General features: G+C 37.4%; 1 long non-coding RNA gene across 1 annotated transcript; it reads right to left on the bottom strand.

The window, feature by feature from the left end:
* Positions 1 to 1,937: 1,937 nt before the first annotated feature.
* Positions 1,938 to 9,380, bottom strand: LOC311436645. The gene is made up of 5 exons (XR_014692993.1): positions 9,100 to 9,380; positions 5,933 to 6,040; positions 4,269 to 4,356; positions 3,418 to 3,618; positions 1,938 to 2,087 (listed from the first exon to the last, which is right to left on the bottom strand). It is a non-coding gene; the product is annotated as an uncharacterized lncRNA (long non-coding RNA).
* Between the last annotated feature and the right edge of the window lie 5,186 nt (positions 9,381 to 14,566).

Raw genomic sequence — 14,566 nt, 5'->3', positions numbered from 1 at the left:
GATCTAACCCAAGTGAGTTATAAATCAAAAGTCATGAGTAAAAGTGAGTTATAAGTCAAAATGTAAATCTTACCTGGATTGCACAAGTATTTCTACAGGATACACCTATGACAAACTCAGTTCAGATTTTATTTTCTGCAGCAACACCTTTCTTATATTACATGATTTAAATAATGTGAAAAATTTTTTGTGTGTGTGTGAAAAAGATATTTTTTTCCACTGTAGTTTTAACTCCAGTTGTAAAACACTGATTTCTAAAAATCAAGTTATTTCTAAACATTAACACCAGCTAGAATAAGTTAATCTCTTTTTTATATAGCACATGGAACTAAAATTATTTTTCCCAACTATTTATGGTATTATTTACACCTTTTCTGAGTAGATGCAAAATACTACATAAACATAACTTTCTAAAACTCCTGTTTTACATAGGTGTAAATGATTCACAACAGAAGCTTGGCATCAAGCAGTGGACACATTGCACAGAATGAAAACAGAAGAACTTTTGTAAATAAATTGTTGAAAAGAATTTAACAAACCAACGTGGACCAACAATGGTACCAAACAGAGCTATAATTTCTTTACTTAGTTCAGTAGGATCATATTATGAAAAATACTCTTCCATAGCATCTACTAATCTTTTAACTGCATCTTACTGAAGTTTCAGCACATCCACATTCTTAAGATTGTACTTCAGATGGATGTACTGTTACTTTTATGGCTACAACGACAGGTTTTTTTGTTTGTTTTTGTTTGTTAGTTTGTCTGTTTGTTTTCTTCTTTTGCACCAGACAGAACTCTGGACTTTTTAATTGAGTTTTCAAGGAGGTGTAGGTTGGAACAGATAAATCTCTACTATACCCAAAGCTCATGTAAAAAGAAAGAACAGAGGGAATATCTGAAACTCTCACAGCTGCCTAAAATCAATGAATGGAGCAGATGTCTGGAGTGTGGGGTGAGAAGGCGTGCACTGAAGAAAGAGAGATGTGCAGGTGGCACACATCTCTATACCACTAATAGAAGTGAATCCAAGGTAATCTTTTGGGAAGAGAACATGTATTCAGATCATCTTAGAGGAGGAAATTGAATGTAACTCTCCCGCAGTCTTTTCCTGCAGGTAGGTGTTGAAATTCTAGGAAAAGGTGGGATTTGATGCACTTCCATGTCTTCGTGATTTTCAATGTTTCCAGTGTTTTTTTTTGCATTTTTGCATTACTGCCTAGTTAATGAGGTGTCTATGAATGGTGGATGTTGTCATCTTTTGAGACCTAGTATTCAGACACCATGTCACTGGCATTGTGATGACTGATTCACAGTTATGGATTAGTCTGGAAACTGACTATGTTTTGAAATATATTTTTTCAGTGCTAAATGCATAGAACGTGGTCATTCTGGTCATTCAGGGCTTCTCTTCATCAAAAAGACACAGACTCATTGATATCCTTAGGAATTCCCAAATGAACTAGAAGAAGTCTGTACATACTTCTGCCATAAAAAAGGACAACAATTTATAGAAAACAGACTTCAGTGAAATAGAACTTACCAATTATTGGAGACAAACACCTACTAAAACTGAACAGCCACCCTCTTTTTGTGTGTGTGTGTGTTTGTATCTCAATACAGCTACAGTCAATTTCATTTTGTTTTCTTTCTTCTAATAGCTAGGAATATGATTATCCCTCAGAGAAAATCTTTCAATCAAACCACATAAAAGCACTTTGTTTGAGACACTGGTGTCTGTGAACTATGAGCATGTTAATGTGCTTTTGTTAGCACAGATAGATAAGGATAGAAGTGTGTGGTGAGAGAGGCTAGAGTTGTTTATAAAGATTCTTTGGGGACTAAGAAATAATCACAAGCTGATAAACTGAAAAATAAAATCTTTTTCACAGGAATGAAGAAATCACCAGACATCAATGGAATTACATTTGGTGCACTTATGTATTATTCAATAGACAATAGTAATAGACAATGTAGTCATTGATTCTGGAGAGGATGAGATTTGTCCAGATGAATCTTTTTCAAGACAGAAGTACTTTTCACCCCATTAGTATCCCCAACAGTAGAACCATGAGCAGAGGAAAGCACTGAAATAAAGATAAGTTTAAAGAACCTTGACTCAGGGTATTTTAAGAAATTCATAGCAGTGCTGGTGTAGTATTTTTGTGTTTTTCTAGCAAAACTCTTTTTAAGTGTTCTGTTTAATCATAATTGCTATAGTCATTAAAAAAAAAAAAAAAAGAAAAAAGAAAAAAGAAAAAATAGAGAACAGAAATAATATGACTTTCCTATGCTTGATGTTTAGAAGACACTACTGCCCACATATGGTGTTTTTCCAGTTTATTTGACTTTCTTTATGAAAGCAGGGATTTCCAAAATAAATCTCTTAGTGTATTTGCTTCGCTGGAAAATATAATCTTCCCTTTCTTAATTACAGTCTCTTTCTGACTCCCTTGTGAAAATATTCTGTGGGTCTCAGATCAACTCAGTATCAAAAAAATTATCCCTCACCCTTTCTACTCCAATTTGTCAGATCAGATATTTTTCTTCTGTAATGAAAACTAATAGAAAACTAAAATCCACATTTAATCAGCTAATATAAGACTGAAACCTGATAAACTATATGGAAAGAAAAATCTACAAAGATACTATTGACACCAAAGTCTGGTGTGACTGATAAGTACTGTAGACAAATTTACTTGAACTGTGCCAAACTGATTTTTTTAATCCAATCCTAGATTCTAGAAAAACATTTTTTTTCCTACAGTATCTCCTTTTATCACCAAATATTTATTTATCATTCCAAACCTATTCAGTGGACAGAAAAATACCTCCAGGTATGCAGAAGCTATGTATTAATGAATCACCCACTTCCCTGCACAGGGAAAAATAAGCACTGAAGTACAGAGTCCACAAAGCTGTAGAACTACCTAAATGGGATGTTTAATGAATGCCATGGATAAGGATGTTTCCTATGTATGCCTTATTTGTAAGAGGTATCTGAGAAAAACAGCTGTTTGCCTCTGCTTCTGATTCACAAACACAACTATAGTTCATAATTTTCTAAATTTGCACACCTCGGCTAAGACTACTTTTCATAAAGGAAAAAAAAAAAAAAAAAAAGGAAAATTCACTTGTCAACTTGATAGCAAAATGGTTAGGAAATGCAACAAAAATACATTTTTTTGTTTAAGACATAACCCTTGCTCTTTCAGAGTCTTGGACCTGTCTCCTCTGGGGTTGGATTATATACAAGTGCACCCATGCCATGTGTAGCACTAAAATTTACAGGTAACCAGCAAATACCCCAAACTTCTCTGTTTTAGGGAGAGACAATCAAACTGTCACTCTGACTTATTGAACATGTATTTATCAAATACAAGTATAAAAGACAAGTGACTTACACTTCAACCATACCTGCATTAAAGGGTTCAAGGACTCCCACAGTATGAAGATAACGGGTTTCAGGTCTGTTGTGTAAGACGAGGCTGTGTGCTGGTATCCCATAGTCCAGCTGAATTCTCTGAAATGCTGTCTTGATTCCTCTCTTTTGTGAGGTGTGATTGAGTACTTATTTTCTCAGAGGATTCACTAGATCAGCATGAACTTTGAGATAGGCTGAAAAAATTGATTCAAACATAGGATTATTTATGAAGAGATTCCTTGCCACTGCCAAGTCTGATGTGTTTCTTTTAACAACTGTGCAGTCATAGATGTCTGGATTTTAATAGCATAGATTTAGATATATATTTTTTTGCCTTTCTGGTACAAAACTGAATTGGATTCAGTGACTAATTTAGTTACCCACCAAGGTCCTTTCCTAAGCACATCCCAGTTACTTTTTTCACATTTAATTTACCCCACAGCTGATAATGGACTACAAACCTAGAAAACCCCTTACTCATTTTGACTGTGAAAAAGTGGGTGCATCGAGTTGCATAAACTTGACCAGACCTTTTATGATATGCTGCTTTAGTAATTCTACCTTAATCACTATCTGTCTTATTCCTCATCAAAATGATACAACAATCATCAGCTGTTGGCACACAATCAGTTTTGCACTCTATGGAATTGTATTAGCAGAGAAGTGATCATGATTTTATTTTTGCTGTATTTTTGCTCTCCCCAAATATTCTTCCAAATTTGTCTCCAGTATTCGTGCTTCTCAGAATACAACATTTGACAATACAGATTTGAGATTTTTCTCTCTCTCTTTTGTGCCCTAAAGATCCATATGTTTATAACACTTTCGATTTCTTTTTCTCTACCTTTGTGAGATGAAAGATTGGCTTTCTTGAGGTTTCTGTGAGTCTAATCCTTGAATCTTGAAGGTCAATTCTTCTGCCCAGTTTAAGACTACAAAACAGACAGTTTCATTGATAAATACTTTGTGGATAAAATGGCAAGCCTTATAGGTTGGAATAGATGGGAACAGAGCATTATACTTTTGACTAAAGAGAAGAAAAAGAAAGCAGTTTGCTGTTAACTTTTTGACTATTACTCTTTCCTGCCTGGTAAGTGTTACATTCTCTACACTAGAAGCAAGACAAAATGAAAGGAAGGATTTTACTGGCAACAATAAAGATCATAATAAAATAGGAAAAAATTTAAATAGCTATTTCCATATTTAAAAAGAATCATATACCCCTGACTTATATTTACAGAAACACTTGGAACAATAAAGCCAGTTAAACAATATAGGAATATGGTAATCTGCCATGTAATCTGCCACTTTTCAAAATAATCCCACTCATGAAGCAATTTCTTTACAGTCAATGAGTTTGTCTACTGGAATATAATAACAATTCTAGCTGAAGCAGCTTACTTATTATGAGTACAGGGGGACAATCGCTTCCCTAGACCTGCTGGCCACACTGCTTCTTATGCAAGCCAGGATGCCGTTGGCCTTCTTGGCCACCTGAGCACACTGCTGGCTCATATTCAGCCAACTACCCACCAATATTCCTAGGTCCTTCTCCGCCTGGCAGCTTTCCAACCACTCATCTCCCAGCCTGTAGCTCTGCTTGGGGTTGTTGTGCCCCAGGTGCAGGACCCGGCACTTGGCCTTGTTGAACTTCATACAGCTGACCTCAGCCCATCGGTTCAGCCTATCCAGATCCTCCTGCAGAGCCTTCCTGCCCTCGAGCAGATCAACACACACACCTAACTTGGTGTCATCTGCGAATTTACTGAGGGTGCACTTATCCAGATCCTTCTGACACGCCACGCCCCTGGTCACTCACGCTCCCTAGGGGCAGCTTATGAATGGCCGGGGAGGGGGCGCTGCTGGCTCTGCCTACGCCTCGTTCTTGCTTCGTTCACCTCCCTCTCGAGGGCTGCCGGGTCCTGGTGGCTCCCTTGAGTGGGCTCGGTACAGGAAAAATTAGCCCTGCCTGTTCGATACCCCGCTGCACTGCAGAACGCGTCTGCCCTGGAGCCGATCGCCTCGGCAAGAACAGAGCTCCCCAGAACACTGAAAGCAATCTCAATAAGAGTTTCCTTCTTCTACTACATAATTTTATTAGAAATAAAAAAAATGTGTTTTATTCTTCTGGCCTGAAGGGTCATACCCCTACAACAGAGCCCAGTTCATAAAGCTCAAGTCCTAAATTTTAGTCCCAAATCAAATACAAGTTTATTCTTTCATATCCTTTAAATTTCTGTTTTCCCTGAGTTTTACTCCTCATACAGCTCAGCACTTGACATAAAGATAAAAACAGTGTTTAGACATCCTACTTTAAAGAGCACAGAGATGGTAGACTGGCATCTAGATAAAGTTACAGATCTCAAGGACACTTTCAAGTCGCCTGAATTAAATGAACACCCAGTAGAAGGTGATAATAGAATAATCATAACAGGACCCTCCTATGGCTTGCAGCTTGCTTGACTTTCTTTTATTATTTTTTTTTGAAAACTTCAAGTATTTCCTTACCCTTGTATTCTTTCTCTTAGAATTTTCCTTAAGAAATTAAACACATGATTTAAGTCAAGAAACAATTGGAAACTGCTCATATTTTATGTCTTGTTGGTAGAATGAGTACTGCAAAAAAAAAAAAAAAAAAAGATTACCTTTTCAAATGACAATACGTGGATTTCAAGATATTTATAATTAACTCCTATAGAACTATAAAAGTACAGAACAAAGTAATATAACTTGTGTATCTAACAGGGATAGTCAGAAAACGATTGCTTTTTTCTAAAACACTTTTTTTCCTCTGCCAGAGAAAAATACAAAACAGCAAAATACAAACAAATAATAAACAAATATAAATAGTGAAATAGTACAATAGCAAATGATGTGTATATGGGTATATCTCCAGAAAACTTTTTACTAGGGAGACTAAGCTGAAGCATATTGCTTTACAAACTACTTTTGCAAGGGGCACTTTATGCAGACAGGTGAACTACTTTGCCAGTGTACCCTTCAGTCCTGCTGATTTCCTACCTGTTTCCCAAACTGGCTAACAGAATGTGTAGTTCACTGTCTTTGCACATAGCACATAACTTCATAAACTTCAGGAAACCCTTTGTCTTATTCATGGATCCACTTTGACAGAGAAGCAGTAGTGTTTGTGCTAGAACAGATAAATCCTATCAAGGATTATCAAAGTAGGGAACCACAATGCAAAGGCACAACTGGAGCCAATCTTTGCGTTATTCTATACAAGTAAAAATTAAAAAAATAATAATAAAATAAAATAAAATAAAATAAAACAAAATAAAACAAAACAAAACAAACAAACAAAAAAAAAAAAAAAAAAAAAAAAAAACAGAATAAAGCAAATGAACTTATATCTTGGCAGACTGAACTGCAGCAGACTTTTTTGTCTGCTGTTCCCTCACTTTTGGAGCAGTAAGATGCTGACTAGATGTCTCTTATGGGAACCCATTCTAAGTATCCAGATCTGCCCAAGAACCCACCAGGATGCCATAAACCAGCCCCATAGAAATTGAGTGTCTGCTGAGCTTATCAACAATCGGAGGAGGTTTCTGCAGCCTGCCTGACAAATGTAACATCAGTGCCCACTATGGTTGAACACTTCCCAGTTAGTCTGGAGGCTGTATGGACACTTTCCGTTATTGCCATCATCCGGCTGACCCCATGTGCTCATACTGCTGTCTGACCCCTTTCTCCTTTCCTTAACATGAAGCACTAAAGTAACAAGATGACCCAATTCCACATGGTCCCAGAGGGACTGTCTTGTCTGAGAGTAGGCATGGTGTGGTGCCAGCACCTGGGAGCACAATTCAAAAACACCTTTCAAAACTGCTGCCCCAAGATGCCACAGCAATTTTTCAGGATAGACAGCAAGAGGTCCTCGTAACCCTTTCCTCTATTTTAGCCCTCTGATACCTATCAATCCCTCTGTTGCTCTTTGGGGTACCTTCACTTAATCTACTTTTTGGCTAATCTAACAGAGAAGAAGAAAAATACCATTGCAAAATAGGACCCAACAGGTGGGTTTCCATTTAAAATAAAAAACAACACCTATATTGATATTTATGGAGAGTGAATTATATCTTATACTATTACCCTGAGATTCAACAGCAGCAAAATCAAATTAAGAACAACTAGAAGACTATTTTTCTAGCCCATTAATATCCACATCTACTTTTCCTTTGTAACTCTATGCTGTCCTTTCCTTCTCTACTATTTGGTCTTCCAGATACAACAGATGTTATCATAGAATCATAGAATCATAGAATATCCTGAGTTGGAACGGACCCTTAAGGATCATCAAGTCCAACTCTTGACACCGCACAGGTCTACCCAAAAGTTCAGACCATGTGACTAAGTGCACAGTCCAATCTCTTCTTAAATTCAGACAGGCTCGGTGCAGTGACCGCTTCCCTGGGGAGCCTGTTCCAGTGTGCAACCACCCTCTCTGTGAAGAACCCCCTCCTGATGTCAAGCCTAAATTTCCCCTGCCTTAGCTTAACCCCGTTCCCGCGGGTCCTGTCACTGGTGTTAATGGAGAAAAGGTCTCCTGCCTCTCGACACCCCCTTACGAGGAAGTTGTAGACTGTGATGAGGTCTCCCCTCAGCCTCCTCTTCTCCAGGCTGAACAGGCCCAGTGACCTCAGCCATTCTTTGTACGTCTTCCCCTCCAGGCCTTTCACCATCTTCGTAGCCCTCCTCTGGACACTCTCCAACAGTTTCATGTCCTTTTTATACTGTGGTGCCCAGAACTGCACACAGTACTTGAGGTGAGGCCACACCAGCGCAGAGTAGAGCGGGACAATCACCTCCCTTGACCTACTAGCGATGCCGTGCTTGATGCACCCCAGGACACGATTGGCCCTCCTGGCTGCCAGGGCACACTGCTGGCTCATATTCAACTTGCTGTCTACCACGACCCCCAGATCCCTCTCTTCTAGGCTGCTCTCCAGCGTCTCATCGCCCAGTCTGTACGTGCAGCCAGTGTTTCCCCGTCCCAGGTGCAAGACCCGGCACTTGCTCTTATTGAACTTCATGCAGTTGGTGATCGCCCAGCTCTCCAACCTATCCAGATCCCTCTGCAAGGCCTTTCCACCCTCATTCAAGTCCACAACTCCTCTAAGTTTGGTGTCATCAGCAAACTTGCTAAAAATACCTTCTATTCCTACATCCAGATCGTTTATAAAAATATTGAAAAGTACCGGCCCTAAAATGGAGCCTTGAGGGACCCCACTGGTGACCGCCCGCCAGCCTGACGCAGCGCCATTTACCATAACCCTTTGGGCCCTGCCCGTTATATTTTGAAAAAGAAAAATTTACAATTTTGTGGAGAAAAAACTTTTTCAGCAGTAACATCAGTTTCTTGTTCTCCACATTGAGCATTAGCAGAACCATTTATTGGCATGTTTGGATAAATTTCTAACTTTATTTTTTTAATATTAAAATAAATAACATTCATCTGTTCTTAATAATGACAGTGTTATCAGATATTCTTTTTCTGATAAAAAACCTAGGATGATAAATGAAGGTTTAGAAATATTGAAATGAAGACTTAGAAATAATAGGCTCGATACATGACTTTGCCTGAAGTGTTTGTTGTTAGTATGTAGATATAATTTTATAAAGAAAAAAGAATAACCCAAAATTCAGATAGGACTCACCATGGTCGATCAAGCATAGACTTGAGTGGTTAAAAATATAAGAACTGATGTTTTTCCAGTGATATTTTTTTCTGTGTCCTCACAACTGGTTGTCTTTTTTTTTTGTTGTTTGTTTGTTGTTGCGGGTTTTGTTTTTGTTTTGTGTACGTGTTTTGTTGTTGTTTTTGTTTGCTTTCTGGACCATGAAGAAAAAAAAAAAAACTGTAGTTTGACTGTGTTGGAAAAAAGAGAAGAGAAAATGGGCTAATTAGACAAAGAAAGATGCATTTTTCTGCACCAGTCAGAAAGCAGTCTGTTTGATATTGCAAACAGGTCAGGAGAAATTATTAGTAAAGTCTTTTGTATAAAGTAGGTAGCTGTGGTGGTTTTACCGTGCTGGGCAGCTAAACCCCACAACCGCTCTCTCACTCCCCCTCCTTTAGATGAGGAGGGGGAGAAGTAAAGCAAAGAACAACTCACGGGTTGAGATAAGGATAATTTAATTAAAAGGAAATAATTATAATAATTAAATAAAGACTACCATGAACTAAACAATTTAACTAAGGGGAAATAAAAGGGAAAGGGGAAAAAGGGAGGAAAGCAAACAAACAAAATAAATGAAAGCTATATGGAAGTGCAGAGGAAAGAAATTACTCTCTACTTCCCACAAATGAGCGATGATTGACCACGTCCTTGAAGCAAGGCCTCAACGCATGCAGCTGGTGTTCGAGAGGAGGACCGACATCTTCTCAATGAGAGCCCACCCCTCCCCTCTTCTTCCTGTTTCCACCTTTTATTGCTGAGTGTGACACCACGTGGTATGGAATATTCCTTTGATTGGTTTAGGTAGCTGCCCTAGTGATGTTTCTCTCCTCACTTTTTGCCCACCCCCTAGGAGGGTTAGAGAAAGGCCCAATGCTGTGCCACTGCTGCTCAGCAGTAGACACAACACTGGTGTGATAACACTGCTGTTCCAGCTACAAGTACAGAGTACGGCACTGTATGGGCTGCTGCCGGGAAAGTTAACATTCCAGCCAGACCCAGTACAGTAGCCCTTGACTAGCCACTGATTCCCAGCAGAAACTCCACAACTGCTTCCTGTTATCAGAAAGCAAAGAAGATACGTCATCTCCTAACTTGTCAACAGGGTCTCACAGGTTGAGATTTATGCAAGACTTGTAAGGGAATGGTACCTTCTGCCAAATATTCATCACAAATGCATGTATTTAAAGTTGAGGGTTTAGCTGCTAGTTTACTTCTCTTTGAAGAAACCAATAAACACTGTAGAAGTTATCTTGATTACAGGATAAAGTACAATAACCTCTAAAAACACGAAGGTCATAAAGGAAGAAACAAAATGTAAGATTTTTCACATGGAAGCATATAGATTTATTTTTTTTTAAGTTTATCTCACCTCTTAGATACATTTCCAGGTTATTTTATTAAATGCATTAAAATGATGTTTTTGTTCACTACCTGTCTACTTGGTTGTTTATTGGACTCATTACAGTTAAGAGAAGCTTTACAATAGCTTTGCAAAAGGAAATCAAGTGGCCTTATGTTTTATTACTGAGATGGTCTTACAGAAGAACAGCATGGGAAGAAGAATAAAAATATCTAGTGGGCAAGTAAAATTAGAAAGATATTTGTATGTTAACAATTCAATGAATATTGGGAAGGCTGAGATTGAAAGGCAAGAAGAAAAGATATCTTTTAGCGTAGCAAAGGGAATTCAAAGGAAAGGAATGACAAGATCAGAGGAAGAAGCAATAAATTCTTTTGACAACTTCAAAGCCAGCACAGTTGCAGGGAGGAGGCATATGCAGGAGTTTTCATTTTGCTGCACTGTATTAATTTTCACAGTCTTTTTCAGTTATGCCCTACTTAATTTCTATCTGTAAATGTATTACCAGCATGGAGATCCCAATTATTGTGGGAATTGCAAAGATCACAATTATTATAGGAACTTGTTAAAATTTCTTTTCTAAATACATTATCTACAATGTTATGTAGTTCCCAAGCAGAGAAGAACCCCAAGGTTAAAAATGGTGCAGATCATAGTGTTTGCAGAATTCAGACCATTTACATGCACATTTGTTATCATATTTATATTGAATATCAATTCACTTTACCACATTGGAGACAGAAAATACATTATTTGAAGGCGTGGTGTTCTGTCAGTAAAAGAGATAACAGGTGTAGGCTTTTTTTTTTTTTTTTTTTTTTCTCTCTTTCTTTAGGGTAGAAGAGATGGCTTGGAAAAGACAATGACCATGCTTGTCTTTCCCCCACTCTTTTGCACAAAGATTGGAGAAAACCCCAAAAAGATGTTTATATAGTGCCCTGGTTTCTGTGCAGATTCTCGTGGTTTAAACAATGGCTGTTAAGTGGAGGCTTTCCTGGCAAGCACAGGAAGAGAGAACATATTCTACATTATTTAAATGCTGCTGAATAAGGAATGTATGATTTATGCTTAAATAGATAAAATGATACAGGTCAGACTCCCTTGTGTGACTCTCCATAACTGCACAGGAACCTTTTCTTCACTACTTGATGCCTCAGATGTATCTGTGCTGCTGTCCAACTGTCTGGTGGAAAGAGCCCAGGGGACAGAACTGAGGGAAGAGATCTGTGACTCTCCTTTTGCATATCAAATGGCTGTAGACATGTCTCTAAGAGAGGTAATGAAACCAAGCAGCTTGCTGGCTGGCAAAATGGATAATGAAGAGATGATAAAGGCAGAAAATCAGAAATGAGCCATCCTTTTTCTTAATGAGTTATATATACTATTATACGTACACATATGCACGTAGGTACATATGTGTATTACTTTTATACAATTATCTGGACAGTTGATTAGAATAAGATGGAAGGAGTAATGAGATTTTAGGGGAGAATTCCACTGTTAAATTAATGGAAGACACAAATTTAGATAACAGAAAAAAACTATTGGAATAAGTTTCATCATTATTATATTTATTAAAAAGTCAAGCAAAAAAAAAAAAAAATCCTGAGCATTCAGTATACCAGGAGCTCATGCAGTGATTACAGAACAAGAACCTTGAACAAGAAACAAGAACAAGTGCTTATGATTATGTTTACCTGCAGATGGTGACTAATTTAACTCTTGACAGGTGCTTCAAACAGAGTTTGGCATTGGGTAAGCATGTGAGTCAGTCTGAAAGTAACAGCCTGACTCTTGTAGGCTATGAAAGCATGGGCATCCTTGTTTGACAAGATACAGAGAGCATTAATTTTTTCTTTTCCTTTATTGTTAGAAATTTACACTTTTTTTTACATTCATTTGTAAGTCATACCATCTGATAAACACAGCTACAGAATATTAGGCTTGAACTACTGTTGTTCTGAAGTTGACACAAAGAATTAATAGAATTTTTGACAATGATTTTTGTATCATGGTAAGACTAAAATGACTTCCATCTATTTCTCAGTGAGAAACAGCAAAAGTAATTTTATTTCTGTTCTGTTTTTCAATACTGAATCAATTAGCCTGTACCGTCTGGCGTTCTATTCAAGGGGAGAAATCAAATAAAAGCGGCAGAGTTACAGTGCATCTGCTTGTTTTCTTGTAGACAAAATTTATATGAGTCAGTGTAAACAGGAGGGGAATGGAAAGTGAAAAATTTAAGGAATCACTTTGTCAGCCCTTGTCAGCCAAGGACCCTTACAAGACACACTACGAATCTACTGTCCTTGGAAACCACTTCTTTCTTATTTATTTTACCTGGTTAATGCTTTGAAGCTATAACTTCAGTAAAGTGAGATACATCTCAACTGTGTTCATAAGATTTTTGTGATTACAATATCATTGCTTCTTCTGCCAATAGGTTTGGCTGCCTCACTTGATAACCTCACAGATCAATCAACATTGAAACTGGTCTATCCAGTGTGACACAGGAAAAAAAAAGTTGTATTGTCTATTTTCTGTTAAAAATGGAGAAATTCAGTTTCCAGCACTAGCTGCAATGACAGTCTATTACTAGAACACACTTCTAACTCTGAGAAAAGTAACCATATGGAAGTGCACTAAGTAAAAAAATAATTTAGAGACTTCATTGGAATATTAGCCCAGCATCATACATTCAAAAGGAGAAGTTTTTTGTTTTTTGTTTTAAATTTCATCAAAAATCAGTTCATAGTGACCAAGTAATGAACAGTGTCAGGTGCTTCACTGAAAGGTGCAAATATCTGGCCACGTTTATAAACCATGCAAGGTGATCAGCTGCTACTTAACCTCAAGTACTTAAAGCTTGATCAAAACCCTTTAGTAAGAAAGGAAGCATTAAAATGCACTTCCCTGCTGGAGATGTGTGCTGATTCATGACAAATTCTCTTTTTTTTTTTTTTCTCCTTTTGTGACTCTTTATATTGTATATAATTATATTCTCTTTAACGAAGGGACAAATTAATAACTATGCTTACTGTTAGAAAATTCTTGAAAATTCTTCTGTCAGTAGACAAATATTTAATCTCTGATATTGTATCTCTTTTCATTAAAATTGGCTATAGATTATGTTAAATATATGGGTAATAAAATGATATGTATCGTGTTGTAAGCATACAATTAAATATGTAGGTGAAGAGAAGAAAATATTTTCCAAGAGGAAAATCATTAGTTTTAACATCCTAGAAAACTCTTAGATCAATTCTCATTTTAAAAATATCACATTAAAATAAGCATGTTACGTATTCTGTGATTAGTTTATACCCTGAGTTACACAACAGTAGGGAATATATCATACTCCTTCTCTAAACCGTGCTTTGTTGGAGGATTGCACGCCTTTTCTCACCCCCTATGTAGGAACCCTACAGAAGTTTGTGTCTTAATTCAAGGATATACTCTGTGTGAATATCCCTCTCTCAGCTCCCTCCTGTTAGATTTCTCAATGTTGTCCCCTGCAGGATCCAGAGCACTGTTTCCCCTAAAACTTCCTTCCATATAGACAAATATTTTCTATAAACTTCATGTAGTATGTAATGCTTGTCACTTTTACATATTCTATCTGATAATTATACCTGAAAAAAAATGAGAGGTGTAAGGTATTACAGGAAATTTATCAGAAGTGTCTATTCTAAATAGTCCCCTCCAAGCAAGCACAAGACAACACTCCACTGCCAGCCTCTCAACACTGTTAGTGACAACAGTAACATTTGCTGCTCCTATGCTCTTCTCAGTCCATCTATAATTTATCAGCATGAAACCCCAAAGCCATGCATGTTCCTCATGGAGTCTACAGCAACAGGAAAATCTGAGATGTAGACATGATTCTCATGAGATATGTTGCCATGTATTTTTCTTTAATGAATTGCAGATGTGTTGTGTGTTTTTTTTGTTTGTTTTAGTAGAAATAAATGAGCTTCAGGTAATGTCCTTGCTGAGCATACCTGCATAAATTCTACGTATGTATCTGTAAAAATCTTGCTTTCTAGGGTTTCAAAACTGTCTCACATGTAAGTGAGTCTAGAG

Source organism: Aythya ferina, assembly GCF_964211825.1.
Source record: "Aythya ferina genome assembly, chromosome: 4".
Taxonomy (NCBI): domain Eukaryota; kingdom Metazoa; phylum Chordata; class Aves; order Anseriformes; family Anatidae; genus Aythya; species Aythya ferina.
The sequence above is the reverse complement of the archived record's forward strand: the minus strand, read 5'-3'. Positions and strand labels throughout refer to the sequence as shown.